This window comes from Schistocerca nitens, chromosome 5, assembly GCF_023898315.1.
Source record: "Schistocerca nitens isolate TAMUIC-IGC-003100 chromosome 5, iqSchNite1.1, whole genome shotgun sequence".
Taxonomy (NCBI): Eukaryota; Metazoa; Arthropoda; class Insecta; order Orthoptera; family Acrididae; genus Schistocerca; species Schistocerca nitens.
In genome coordinates this window covers 261939088-261955342 of record NC_064618.1, presented here as the reverse complement: position 1 = coordinate 261955342, position 16255 = coordinate 261939088, and the positions used below count along the sequence as shown (strand labels likewise).

The 16255-nt window shown below is 37.7% G+C and overlaps 1 protein-coding gene across 1 annotated transcript in view; it reads left to right on the top strand.

The window, feature by feature from the left end:
• Nucleotides 1-16255, top strand: part of LOC126260027 (uncharacterized) — a 113313-nt gene that overhangs the window by 75691 nt on the left and 21367 nt on the right. The window lies entirely within an intron of this gene.

Genomic DNA, 16255 nt, shown 5'->3' with positions numbered 1-16255 from the left:
GATTCTACTAGGCTGATTTCATGTAAATAATAGATTTTAATTGTACACAGATAAAGGACAGAGAGAGAGAGAGAGAGAGAGAGAGAGAGCGAGTGAAATTCTAGAAATTACTCAGAATCCTCAATTAGCATAATTGTTTGTCTGTCTTTTCAAGGATCAGCCTATTAAGAAAACATAAAGCCTTGACTTTATTGTAACGATTTATGTGTGAGAGTGAAAGAGCGATAAAGGCGACAGATACACTTCTGTACAGACAAAACATTACACCAAGTTAGCGGCAAGCTGCATTCACATAGACTTTCATCATTTACAAAAACAGTAGTGAGAATTCATTATAATGGCCAATCCGTGACAGGACACGTTTTTGGACGTTGTTAAAATAATTTTGTTCTCTGTTTCATGTGAATTACGACGAGCCAACTTTACTTGGGAAAGAGAAGAAATACTCGCAGTCAAATCTACACAGATAAACAGCACGCTGGGCGCAGAAAAAAGGCCAGATCTATAATTTTTTATTAAAGCTTGCTAGTATTCTGGAAGTAGACGTAGATTTGAACATTTACTAATTGTGTTCATGCCAGACGTAGATTGATTGAACTGCCCTAGTTGCATTTACCTGAGTAAGTACTATAAGAAAGTAGCCACAGAAGTATTATTGAGTGAAGGGAGATATATACATATTGACTGTAGAATATTTATATGGTTTTAACTAGGGCAATGTTTAAGATGAGTCAGGCAGAGCAGAGCAACACGCAACAGCCTTCAGCTGTTAGCACTGAGGATAATAGTGATGTAGTAAGAAGTGTTATAGAACCGATCGCTACAGATAGCGCGATAGAACGCCCTGTAGACACGGTTGGAGATGTAACAGCAAGTATGCAACATGGATTAGATCCATTAGTCATTATCATGAGGCAGATGCAGATGTTAACTGAGACCATGAGTAATATGAATGCGAAATTAGCTTCAGTTACTGAAGGGCAGGAAAATTTGAAAACCGACATTAACGCGAAGTTTGCCTCAGTTAATGAGGGGCAGGAAAATCTGAAAGCTGAGATTAAGCAGCAGTTACACGACAGTTTTTCCGAATTAGAGCAGCGGCTAGAGGCAAAGACAAAGGAACTTAAAGATCAGGCGAAGAGACGGAACGAAAATTAACTGCACAAATAGAATTGGTTAAAGCTCAATGTGAGGAATCTACTCACCGCGTACGTGTAGAAATGAAGGAGTATGTGGCCATTAAGATAGATACCGTACGGGAACAGGTGGAAATGGTTCCACAATTAGTACAAAAGCAAGATGCCATGTCATGTGCAATTGCGCAACTTCCTGAATTGGCACGTACGCAGACTAACCTAAAGGAAAGTGTCGAACATCTGACAGAACGTCAAGACGTTATAGACCACCAAATTAATGTATTAACGGGTAAATTATCCGAAATCACATTAGAAAACAAAAGGCTAATGTGTGAAAACGTTGAGCAAAATGTTAAAGCAGCATTCCAGAGTCTATGCGGCAAACAGGAAGAGAATTTGTTTGCTAAAGGACTTGAGGAAGTGCGACAGCAGTTAGGTGCTGATTTCGAGCATTGGAAACAAACGATCGCAGAGTCGATACGCGTTTCACAACAAGGCTCAGAACAAATGAATACAGGCCAGCAGCAGAAGGTGGCGGCGACTATAGAGCCACTTACTGCACATTCGCACACAATACCGACTTGTGTAAATAACTCAAATATTAAATTGCCACGAGCTAGTTGTTCGCGTGAAGTTTTATCTGACGGAGATTACGAAAGCCTTTGCCATGCCGAAGAAAAAATGATAAAGCATCGGCAATTTCAGATTTTTAACACTGACAAAAGGGGGGTCCATCCGATTGTTTTTATTCGAAGTTTTAGAGGAGTGCTATCCAGAAATTGGTCGGAGTGGCAGAAGATCAGTTTCGTTACTGGGTATATACAAGGTTCGGGGGCGATCTGGGTCTCGGACATGACTTCTGTTTGCTCGACATATAACGATTTTGAGAAAGCGTTTTTAGCAAAGTTCTGGTCAGAAGGGGTACAGGAACGCCTAAGGCAGGAGGTGCTCTACCCAGAGCCTTTCTCTTTTTCAAAGGGAAGCCTTAGGAAGTATTTTGAAAAATATATAAATAAAACCAGATATTGGGACAGACCTATGCCTTTGCCAGATATAATAAACATACTTAAGGCAAGATTACCAACTAACATACGGAATCAATTAATTTACGGGAACGATAAAGACCTGGAGTCGTTCCTCACGACGTTAGATCATATAGACATTATAGAAGAGAACAACCAGAAAGCCCGTAACAATAGATTCCAATACAGGGAGATAGAACCTCCGGCAAATGGTAGGCAAGGGAACGCACAGAGATCGATAAATAGTGGAGAAACCCCTCAAAATCTCAATAATAATACCGGCAATAGTCTTGCGAGGGGCTATCCAAGGAACAACAGGAATGGGAAACGATACAATCCCGTATGGGGAAACGAAAGGAATTTAAGACCGCAAGCTTGGAACAATAACGGTAATAGAAAGTGGAATCAACCGGGGGGAATAAACTCAAACAACCAACATCAGTGGGGACGGACATCTGCGAATCAACCGGTAATTACCGAAGTGACGGACGATCTCAACCAACAGGCGAATCAAAATCCAACAAACTTGTAAGGACCCACTCGTGCCCCGGAGGAGCGGTCAACAATAGGTTGAGGGGCAACAGGATATGTGTACCCATGCTAACGTATAATGAAGGACGATTACTGGCAGATGAATTGACCGAGGACTTAGAACTCCAAGATGAGGATAAGGAACAGGTGGCAGTAGCCGAAGTGCAAGTCATTTTGGAGACTGTACCTACAGTGGCGGTTTTAGACACAGCTGCAACCACAAATGTTATTTCGGAGGCTCTATTCAACAAGATCAGAAATATAAGACGAGTACCAATTTTTCCAGTTCAAAATTGCAGAATAATAGGCGCCGTTGGGGCTAGATCGGCTAATGTAAAAGTGCAGTCACTACTTAGTGTAGAAGTCGGAAATGTAGCAATATTAAGCACATTCCTTGTTGTAAAAAATTTGGTGGTAGACTGCATTATCGGAGTCGACAGCCTACGTCAATACGGATGCAGAATAGATTTTAAAACAGGAAAAATTTGGTTAAATGTAAATAAACAAGAAATTGAGTTGGACTTGTTGAAAAAGGAAAGCCTTACCAGAAAATATAATAGTGGGATCAGTGTGCAAGTAATCAGGACTGCACAGAATTCTAAACAGCACGTAAATAATGAGGTCCAAGTCAAAGGAGATTTCGGTCAATTAGTGTATGAGAAGTTAAATGAATCCGACTGCATTACTGAAGATCAGAAGAAGCAGCTCAAAGAATTATTATTAGTGTATGAAAACGTGTTTCATGAAAGGCCAGGAGTTATTAAGGGATACATATGCCATCTCTACGTTAAGCCGCACGAAACATATTGTAGAACTTTCTATCCTGTTCCCTGGAGGTTAAAGGCTCAAGTTCAAAAAGAAATAGATCGCATGTTGAAATGGGGTTTGATCGAACCCTCTACAAGCCCATACTGCTCCCCATTGTTGGTCGTGACATAGCATACCCGGGATCGAACAAAATAAAAGGGTTATTTTCTCATAACGACTTAAAAAAAATATAATGAAGATTAGAAGATAGTGAGGAATGGTGTTCCGAGTGACAGAAATGAACGCTCGTAAAAAACATAATAATAAACTGTGTGTGTGTAGTGATAGAAACCTGTAAATTGAAATACGAGGGCGGTTCAGAAAGTAACCTCCGATTGGACACAGTGCGGGTTGTGGGGGGAGTAGCGACGCCATCTGTGCGTTCACGCACTCAACAGGTCAGTCGGCATCAAGCCGTGGTCGAGTGAACGTCGTACCTGCGCTAGTTTAGTTTTTGTGGCAGTTTGAAATGTGTGCTGCAATAGAAAACCCCGCCAAATGTGAAGTGCGTGCTGTCATAAGGTTTTTTACAGCCAAAGGATATTCTGCAGCAGCTATTCATCGTGACCTTTGTGCCATGTACGGACCAAGAGTTATGAGTGAAGGAGTTGTCCGTGAATGGGTACGTTTATTTAAAAGTGGACGAGAAAACGTTCATGATGAGGAGAGGAGTGGTAGACCATCGTTGGTGACTGACGAACTCGTTCAGACAGTTGATGCAAAAGTTCGTGAAAATCGACGTTTCTCAATGTCGGAGTTGTCTACTGGTTTTCCACAGATTTCTAAGACTCTCTTGTACGAGATAGTGACAGCAAGATTGGGTTACCGTAAGATCTGTGCACGATGGGTGCCCAAAATTCTTACCGACCACCACAAAACTCAAAGAATGGCCTCTGAATTAGACTTTCTGTCACGTTATGAGGACGAAGGAGAACCATTGTTAAACAGAATCGTGACCGGTGACGAAACCTGGATTAAGTACATGAACCCTGAGACAAAAGAACAATCAAAGATGTGGGCACATTCAAATTCGCCTACCAAATCAAGAAAAGCCTCGCAAGATTTTTCTGCCAGGAAACTGATGGCAACGGTGTTTTGGGATGCCAAAGGGGTGTTGTTGGTTGAATTCATGGAACGTGGTACGACCATTAATCAAGACGTGTACTGTGAAACAATAAAAAAGTTACGACGGGCTATACAGAACAAACGCCGTGGTATGCTGACTTCCGGTATCGTTTTTTTGCACGATAACGCCCGTCCTCACTCTGCTCGCAGAACTACGGCCCTTCTTGAGTCCTTCAAGTGGGACGTTATAAACCATCCACCTTACAGCCCAGACCTGGTGCCAAGTGATTATCACCTCTTCATGCATTTGAAGAAATGGCTCGGGTCACAGCGGTTTGATGACGACGAAGAGCTCAAAGATGCGGTCACAGGCTGGCTCCAGGCACAAGCGGGTGATTTTTATGCAGAAGGAATTTCAAAGCTTGTGAAGAGATACGATAAGTGCCTCAACCGCTATGGAGACTATGTAGAAAAATAGTGCAAAGATGTAGTTGTAAGATGTATATATTAAAATATTTTTATTTAACTTGGTGTATTTTTTTAAATCAACCGGAGGTTACTTTCTGAACGGCCCTCGTAGTTAATCAGTGACATAGAGTATAGAAATAGTGACTAACTATTATTATCGAGTGTTGTAAAGAAGATAGTGGAGAGAGACTTCACCTGTGGTTTGGGTGAACATAGAACTTAAGCATTGCTAATGTCATCAAGAATGATTAAGGATCTAACTGACCTTCAAGAAGAATGAAATGTTTCCCGCAAATGACGCTGAATAATCAAAAGAGGTTCCGAGTGAATATTCATATATAATCTCATGTGAACGCTTAGATGTGTAAACGTGTGAAGGAATGTGTTGTGGTAGTGAATTGTGAGTGACGGTTAACGCCGCAAAGATAATTTCCCGCGCAAAACAGTTGACGTCGGCGCGAGAATTAAAATCGATAGAGACGACACAGATATGCTTTGTAAGAGACTCGCACCAAACGCGTGTTAAACTTTAAAAGGAATAGGTGGTATAATTAGAAGTTAAGAGTTTTTAATTTATTAATGAATGCTTAAAAAAAAGTAATATTCATAGAATTAGGAGTAATTTAATGGTTCATGTTCGTTTGGGAATTTTGTTTGGAAAATCCATTTCCATATATGAGCATGGATGAACGCCGTATGAATCAGAGAGTAAATGAAAGAAGCGAATCCGCATTCCCCAATGCTAATAACTTTTACATTTCAGCACTCAAGCGTAAAAATATCTGTATTTAGAAGAAAAGGTTTTGAGTATAGCTAAATTATATGACTTATCAAGGAAATATGGATGATGTCTTGGTGTAAAATGAACTACACTTTCCATTATTCGATGATTTGAATCCAAAATCTATAGTAAGTTACATGAATCCTTTAAATTACGAAGAACAAATCAGTCATAGTAAATCTGTTAAAATTTTTGGACTTATAAGTACAAGTGTGGAGGCAAAGTCAAAAGGAGTATTCAAACGGGAGTAAATCGGATGATGCTTTTGGCAACATCATTAGTTAATGGTTGAATCCCTTGAAGTACGTCGTAACAAAAAGGATCCATGAAGCCATAAGGATTTTGCTTTCAAAAAGGAGAATCTTGGACGGTGTAACCTAATCAGTTCTCTTACAGGAAGAGTTTCCCTTTTGGTCATTGCTAATTCTTTTGGAATGAATGTTGCATGTGAATTCGAGTATCCCTGTCCCTTCTACTCTTCCCATTGTGGGCCTCGTAGAAGATCAACTACAAAGTGGGCCGCGTAGAAGATCAACTAGAAAGGGGGCCGCGTAGAAGACCGACTACAAATGTGGACGTTGGGGACATGCAAGACCCGGAGGAGTTCAGCAACGCAAGATATTGTACTTGGAGCAAGATTGTAAAACGAGAATTCACGTTATTTATTGTGAAACGTTTTTTTTGCTAGAGGCACAAACCACTCTTTTCCAAATCATGATACAAATTGATCCCTGTCTTTCCTTTAGAGATGAATTTCAAAATTATTTTTGTTCTTCTATAGGCTTTCCTATCTTCTATGTACCGTAGGCTGGGGGTCTAAGCTTAAGAGCTTTTCCAAGGTTTCCCTGCTTAAGAAAGTTCCCGAATGGGTAGACCCTGACATCAGTTCATGAAAGATCATCTTCCTTGGTTGTGCACAGCAAACATAACACCTAGATGCACGTAAAAGCAATACAGCCGCGGTACCTGTCTCTTCATTTCTTCTGTCTTCAACATTTCTTTTCTTCGTCTGTTACAAAAATAATATTCTTTTTCAGTCGGAGGACTGACAATCATCACTTCCGGGTTATCCACGCTAATAGATAGCTCGCGAAGTGTGTTCGGTGAATCAAAATTGAGCTCACAAACTTCGGTCGCTGCGAGGGGCATTGTAATCTCCACACGGAAAATTACCCTCTACCACGAAATAATTAATAATGGTCAATCAAATCATCCACATTTATTTACGTTTGAAAATTATCTAATCAGATTTCCTAGTAATATATGCGCCGACAGCTCGTCGACGCCAAGGTATTTTTCTAGTACGTTTATTCTTTGGAACAACAGTGGTACGAAGATGTATGCTCCATGGTTATTATAGAGAGAGAAAGGAACAGCTTCAGAAAGTATCGGTTAAGAGTTTTTTCGGATTGCTAAAAGAGATTTGTTTACTCTTCTTCGCGCTAAAGCGAGAAAGGAAGTTTGTGCCGCTAGCGTGATAGGTCAAGAGAAAGAGAGACTGTAAAAGCAACTTTCATGAGACTGAAAATCCACAGAAAACGGAACATGTACGGAAATGGATTCAATAGACAATTTTCCTCAGAAATAAGGTTTGTGACCATTTTATTCTAGAGTGAATGACGAATGAGTTCTCTGTCTGAATCATTGATGATTGTCTGGGCCCTGTAATTAATTGGGAAGTTTCAGCTGTGACAGAGAGAGCCTGCAATCTCTGAGTTTTTATAAATCGTCCAAAAAGGCTTCGTCCACATCTGAAATTTTAGATCTGTCGTAAACTGAACGAATTGTTCAAACGATCGATTTTCCCAACTGAATGCAGCGCTTAATAATAATAACAAATGCAAAGATCTTTTCTAGCAAGCCAGCCGCTGAATATTAAGACGAGGGGCTCCACCAGAGATTCTACTAGGCTGATTTCATGTAAATAATAGATTTTAATTGTACACAGATAAAGGACAGAGAGAGAGAGAGAGAGAGAGAGAGGGAGCGAGTGAAATTCTAGAAATTACTCAGAATCCTCAATTAGCATAATTGTTTGTCTGTCTTTTCAAGGATCAGCCTATTAAGAAAACATAAAGCCTTGACTTTATTGTAACGATTTATGTGTGAGAGTGAAAGAGCGATAAAGGCGACAGATACACTTCTGTACAGACAAAACATTACACCAAGTTAGCGGCAAGCTGCATTCACATAGACTTTCATCATTTACAAAAACAGTAGTGAGAATTCATTATATTGATTTATATGATAACCTGGATACAACCAACTTGAATTCTTTCAGAATTATGCAGAGTGGTGTAGTGATGCTAATCGATGCTATGAATGTACAGCTGACAGAATTAACCCCCAAAACAATCGCAAAAATCGAGATAAATATTTTATTGATATACTAAATAAATTAATGAAGCTTGCTTGCAATGACACAATTTCATCTATAACAGCTGCTGCTGCTAAGAATAGAGTAATAAATCTTTTTTCAGTGTTCAGTAGGAATTATAAAGGAGAAGCTGTACCATACGCTTATTTAATAGTTAAACTATCAGAATATTTAACTACTGTGCATAGTATTAAAATTAAAGATACATAGAGAAGTGTTAAAATATGGGAACTATTTCTAAATACAAAACCAGATTCAAAAATTGGTGGAATTTAAAAAGTATGATGAAAAGCAATTAATTCGGATAGTTGTATTGGAGAATTTACATGTATGTAAATGATAACAAAACTTATCATAATTCTGTTCTTGCTAAGGGTATCCAGTGATGATAACACTGAGCATCTATCTAAATATTTACAACAGTATGATTACTTGGATGTTGAAGATCGTCAGATAGCTCAAATGAGAGCTGATACATTCAAAGATCCTTTAATACAATTTAAAGAAAAATATAATTTAAATTTGATGGTGAATTAAATGAAGAAACTAGGGAACTAATTAATAGATGAAGCTTGTACTAAATCCTAAGATTTGGTGTAATAACAGAACAATCAAATGGCACAATCACCTTGTGACTAAAAATATACTACATATTGCTGAAAAAGCATTTAAATTTGGCAGGAATATACCGATCTAATATCTGAAAATGATAGGATTAATCCTGATATTATAATTTGACATAATAGATGATTACACAGAAATGAGATAGCTGGTGGTCATAAGAGCCCTAGAAGTGCAGATGGAAAATGTCAAACACTAGCTCATGCCAGATTTCTAAATTTAAATAATGATCCAACTGAAATTCACATTGATCAAAATGATGAATGGTACATACCTAGATACAAGTACCAACACCCCACAATCTAAAATAAATTTGTTTGCAGTATTAGTTCACGAAATTGGTCACACATTAGGATTAGGGCATTCAAATGTCTATAGATATATTATGTGTCCTTATAATGGATCAGTTGTTGATTTATAACAAGATGATGTTCTTGGTATTCAAAGCCTATGTGAATCACCTCAAACTGAAGAAGTACCATCTGTTAGACCATCTACACCACTATTATCAAAGGAAGAACCAAATTTAGGTAACTTATAAGATCTTCATTAGTTTTTATAAATTACGAACGAATGTATGTACATATTTCATGAGAAGTGGGTGTGGATGAAAGATTTAACCAAAAGCAATGGAGCAGCATCACCACAATTGATCAGAGATTGCTTAACATTCCTGTCAGATGATTTTGAAGGTATTACTCCACTGCTTACCAATGATGATCTTGTGAAGTTGTATTACTTGTTAATCAGAAGGTGTATATGTTGCATGTACCATGTTATAAATTATAATCAGTTTATCCAAAAGATTACAGTGGTATTGGTTTAAGGCAGAAGTCTATTATGTATGTTAAAATAAATACTTATTGGGGTAGCTCATACATCTCTTACAATAATATATTCTATATGGAGTTAGATGAATGTAGTTTTAAGTGTAGAGATTATGGCGCTATAATAAAACAATTTAGAGGCATACCACCAGCAATAGATTCAGCATTTAAATGTAAGACTGGAATACTGTTTCTTCAAACATAACACATTTTATGAGTACAATGAATTTACTAAGGTGTTAGTAAGATCTCGTCAAATTATTCTTAAGTGTTTCCATGTTAATTGTTCAGATTCAAATTTATTTGCCCCAAATACCATAAATAATTAGCAAACTACTGCTGTTCAATTAGGGAAAAAACTTTTTGGAAATATAAAACCAGCAAAATGGTATGAAAATTAAGTACAATGGTTTGATTAAAGTATCCAATTCATATGAAAGTCATGACACAGGATTTATTCACTGGTTTATAAATGAAAATATTCAATATCTTGAATACATTAGAACGATTCAGTATACCATACAACTTGGATGATCATCTGAAACTATTCCATAACGAATATAATAACATGGTATTCATCACATATATAATCTAAAATTCAAATTTCAATCACCAATCCTTCTATAATCAGAAAAAGTTATTGCTAATCATAATGATAGTTGTGATGCTTCGGAATGTACTTGTGATTTAGATGAAAATATTGTTGATTTATATTACGATAATAATAATAATAATGAAACATTAAATTTTAATTCCTTACATGAGATTAGAGATTTGTGTATGATAAATGGGCAATTGAATTATATGTAAGTGATGCAATATTGAAAGAAGCATTGAAGATATCATCTACATCCACACACAAGAGGAAAACATCTACACATGTGTAAACAGTGCTACAAAGAATATGATGAAGAATATCAATCTAATCATTATATAGCTATCAAAGATAAATTAATTGAAAAAGTACCTTGTGAATGTGGTAAAAGTGTATGTGCAGCATACATCAAAAAACGTTTACTGTCTTTTACTCATAATAAATTATGTAAAGTTTTCTCAACTAAAAACATCCTAATTGCAATGAGAGGAAAACATTAATTGCTTTTGGAATCATTGGCAAACTATAGGTAAACAGTGGACAATATGTGAAGAATGTGCAGAAGTAAATATTTGTGATATGCTAAAAAACAATTTCTCCTTAATAAAAATTTTCTATATAAGTTAGCAGTTCCATGCTGAATAATATATGTAGATTATCTAGTCTAACTTCGATAAAAATGCTCTATGTTAGTTGAGTAATAATTATACTTATTAATTGTTATTTTTAAGCCTGTATAAATAGTAAGCTATATTAATTGAATAACAAGTACATTCTATACTATTACAATAATAGTTATACATAAATTTGACATTGAATTATAGACAACAGATAAGGAACACTAACCTCAATACTTTTTCCATTTATAAATTTAGCCACAAGTGATGAAAGTTAAACTAAAGGATCTAGCTAAGAGCTCAAGTCTACTTCACAAATCATAGTTGATTCTATAATTTCAAAATTCACCTGTGTCGCTAAAACATATATTTTCATTTAAAGCTGATGTATATAACAAGTAGAAAAAAACAAAGAATAAATAATATTTAACAGATTGTAAGTAGACTACAGAATTGGAATATATAAAATACACACAAAATCGAAGAACCTAATAACTTTGTAATTGCCTCAAAATCGAAATTATATGACATATTAAAAGATACACTCAAAACTCATCACAGCTGAAAAATAAATCCAGTGATATTGTAACTTCAAAATGAGTAGTACAAATGAAAAAAGGATTTAGATTTTCGACATATACGTACACAATATTAAATGAAAAAGATGTAACCATATTCTGTAGCAATGCTAAACATTAAATAAAAAGTTATATTAAAGAACCATAAATGAGAGGATCTGAATCTGCTCTCAACACAGTTACAGGTTTACAACCAGAATTAAATAAAAATACCACTTAGAGGGTCATCATACATAGATCTCTCCAATCAGATTAGAAATATAAAAACCTGTGTTAATGTTAAGAATGATGAACAAAAATATTTTACTTGTACTATAAAGTCTGTATTGTATGGTGTAACTAAAGACCCACAACGAGTAACATAAAGTATAATGTTGGTGTTGAAATTGATAAAATACAAAATGAATTGAGTTCCCTATTAAGATTATTGATATTGATAAAATTTAATACAGCTTGAAATCTAAATAAATACTATTTAGATTATAATCTAAATATGCATGTGATGAAAAATATGAAGATTACCCTCTTCATAAAAGGAAGTTTAATCATGTAAATTTATTATGTATTAGAACAAAAAATAACTCATATTATTGTTGGATTAAGGATTTAGTTAGATTGGTTGTTAGCCAGAAATCCCAACATGAATAGAAAATTTATGCATGTTAAATATGCTTACAACATTATACTTCAGAAAATTATCTGAATACTCATCAAAAAGATTGTTCCAAGAATGATTCAGTTCAAGTAATTTAACCAGATGAAAGTGAATATATAAGTTTTGAAAACTTTCAACATTCAATAGATCCTCCATTTGTGACCTGCACTAATTCTGAAAGCTTGTTTTTGAATTTGAATCCTTATCAACTTAATCCAGAGAAGTCATATACAATTAAATATCAAAAATGAGCCATATGGATTTTATTATTAAGTTGGATATACTAATGGTTCTTATAAAGATCCTGTTGTCTATAGATGACCAAACGCACATCAGACATTTATTGAAGCACTGAAACAAGAAGTTGAAGAGATTGACGAAATATATTCATAGAATCAATAAACTGTTTACATGACAACAACAATCAGACCATTCCAAATTTAAAAATTAATTTAAGACCCCTATACATCACAAAATGAAAGGTAGGTTGGTTGGTCTGTGGGATTGAAGGGACTAGACTCCTATGGTCATCGGTCCCTTTTTCCAATACTTGGTTGGCCGACCGTAGAGACAAAAAAGGAAAAGCCAACCACATAGATACACACTAAAAAAATAACCCAGTCTAAAATCGTAGGCCAAAGGCCAGACTCAAAACAAAAAAGTGACAAACACTCAGATTAAGAGATAAAAGCCCCCTGTCCGAATAAAACGCAAAACTAAGCGTACCATGGATGTGTCATCTGTTAAAAGGGCAGGGAGCGTCTCAGGTAGCACAAACGTCTGCCTGAGCACAGCTAAAAGGGGACCGGCCAACAAAATGTGGACCACCGTCAAAGCGGATGCGCAGCGACATAGAGGTGGCTGTTCGTCATCCGGGTGTGCCCAATGCGCAGCCAGCAGAGGACAACAGACTCCTCACGCACCGGTAGCCTCCTTGGCGGCCTGAAGTTTGTTTGGTGAAGGCAGGGTGCGCCATTCTTCACCCCAGGTGTGAAGTACATTCTGCCGCAAAACTGTCCTGAGGTCACTCGCCGAAAGCCCAGTCGATAAGGCTGGTACACCGATAGCCTGTTTGGCCAGCATGTCAACACTTTCATTGCCCAGGATGCCAACATGACCAGGGGTCCACACAAAGACCACAGAGTGGTCGCAACAGGAAAGAGTATGGCGGAACTCCTGGATAGTCATCACCAGACGAGAGTGAGGGAAACATTGGTCAATAGCTCATAGACTGTTCAGGGAGTCGCTACAGATAACGAAGGACTACCTGAGCAGGAGCGGATATACTGTAGGGCACAAGAGATGGCGACCAGCTCAGCAGTGAAAACGCTGCAGCCAGCCGGCAATGAGTGTTGTTCGTAATGATACCGTAGAGTGAGAGCATAGCCGACACTAGCTGCAACCATTGAACTGTCAGTGTAGACAACGCCAGAGCCTTGATACGTGGCAAGGATGGAAAGAAAGCGGCAGTGGAAGGCTTCAGGAGGGACCAAGTACTTCGTGCCCTTTGTCAATTTGTGCCAAAGGCATTGGTGGGCACACACCATGGGGGTGTATGCAGAGGGGCTCAGAAAAGAGGTAGAAGAAGGAAAACCCCAAGCACGGAGAGAAGCTCTCTGACACGAGCTGCGATCGTACAACCCGACCAGGGCCGACGTTCTGGGAGATGGACGACAGACTGAGGGAACAGGAGATGATAATTGGGATACCCAGGCAAGCTACAAACGTGTGTAGCATAAGCGGCCAGTAAACTTTGGCGCCGTAACCACAATGGAGGGACGCCTGCCTCCACAAGTATGCTGTTCACAGACCTGGTCCTGAAAGCAGCTCCAGTGGCAAGTCGGATCCCACTGTGATGGATGGGGTCCAGCACCCGCAACACAGAAGGGGATGCTGAACCATAAGCCAGGCTTCCATAATCGAGACGGGACTGAAATAACGCCTAGTAGAGCCATAGGAGGGTAGATCGGTGGGCTCCCCAGCTGGTGTGGCTCAAGTAAAGTAGAACATTAAGATGCCGCCAACACATCTGTTTAAGCTGCCAAATATGAGGGAGCCAAGTCAACTGGGCATCAAAAACCACACCCAAAAACCGATGTGTCTCCACCACATCAAGAGGTTGGCTATCAAGATAAAGCCATGGATCAGGGTGAACAGTGCGTCGCTGGCAGAAACGCATAATGCAGTACTTGGCAGCCGAAAACTGGAGTTATAGTAGAGGCAGAAGTCGTCAGCATACAGAGAAGCTGAGACAGACGTTTCCACCGCCACAGCGAGCCCTTTAATTGCAATTAAAAACAGGCAGACACTTAAGACCCTGTGGTACCCCATTCTCCTGAAGTCGGGGGGAATTATGTGAGGCCGCAACTTGCACGCGGAAGGTACGATGCGACAGAAAACGTCGTATGAAAATCGGCAGCAGACCCCGAAGGTCTCCTATTTCTCATTATTTTCGTCTTTCTTCAATTTACTCTCCCTCCATATTCCATACTCATTAGACTGTTCACTCCATTTACCAGATCATGTAATTCCTCTCCAATTTCACTCAGGAAAGCATTGTCTTTAGCGAATCCTATCGTTTATATCCTTTCACCTTGGATTTTAATTCCACTCCTGAACTTTTCTTTCATTTCTGTCATTACTTCTTCAATGTATAGATTGAACAGTATGGGCGAAAGACTGCACTTCTGTCTTCCACCCTTTATAATCAGAGCACTTTTTTTACTTGGTCTTCCACTCTTATTATTCCCTCGTGGCTCTTGTAGATGCGGTATGTTACCTGTCTCTCTATATCTTACACCTAATTTTCTCATAATATTGATCATTTTACCAAATATGACGAGGCTGAGTGCTTTTTTAAGTCGCCTAATCCCATGAACATGTCTTGTTCTCTGTAGCTCATACTAACAAAAAATTCCTTTAATATCTTTGAATTTGTATGTGATTGGACCTGAATATATAAGATCTTCAGTTTCAAATAATTCTGTAGATCAATTAGCAATGAGTTCTTTTCAAATATTACTTTCCATATGCTTATTCTTACTTTATCACCAGTATTACATTTGTTAATGCCATGCCTAGTTTCAGAGTAATATTTTTGAAATGTGCTTTTCATTTATTTTGTTTACATAATTTGCGCGTTGGATGCATTGTGTTACTGTATTAATCACCTAACTTAAATATAATGTTTAACAATTTAGAATTGCCTTGTACAGAAAATTTGCTCCACATTTTTTCTTTTAACGTTCTATTATATTTCAACAACAGATGCTTTTATTTCAGTATACATTGAATAGTGATTAATAGTATATTTTTAATAAATTCTTGAAATGATTTATTGAAGAATTCTGTAGAATTACGTGTATGAATTTCAGCTGATGTGAAATGCATTATTAATTCTGTAACGTAATTGTATCTGAATTTGTTACAACACAGACACAGATATATAGATGTCCAGCGACTGCCACTATCAATGAGGTGTAAGGAGTATGTGTATACTGTCTTAGTTTGTTCTCTACTGCTTGGAGAGTACACCTACATAGTAGGAGATAGCTAGACACACTCATCTCCAAGAATTGCCCAGACAGCAGTATCTCAGTGACAGCAAGAGTGTCACAGAATTACTAAATTAAGTGTTGCGATCAATTCTTTACTCAAATTCTGACACAGACGTGCGTAATCTATACTGCTGACTAGTTTCGAACGCAGTAGTTCATTTCCAAAACCAGCTACGACTAAAAGTGCTTATCAAAGCAAAGTTCTGCTGATATACTTGAGTCATGTCCGCAAAACACGCACTCACACAACAAATAACGAGCAATCTTATTACATGCTTGAAACTTCAACAGATGAAACTGCAATGAATACAAGTTCTCATCTGTTGAACGTATTTATAGAATAAAAATCCGTTTTATTTGCTAATAATTTTCTTAATTTATTCCACGACCGTTTTCGAAGCTTATCTGGGATATCTCGCAAACAAAAGTCTGGTCAACAGAAATATCCATGTAATTTCTATGCACAAATATAGAGGTTTTGAGTTGAGAAAGTGGCAATACATTATCTTCAGGTGCCATCAAGTAATTATGAAAACATAAATGTGTGGCGGGTGGACCAGTGAGTCATTAGGGATCAAATAAACGCATGGGCTGGAATAGAAAGCTATCTTTGCGGAC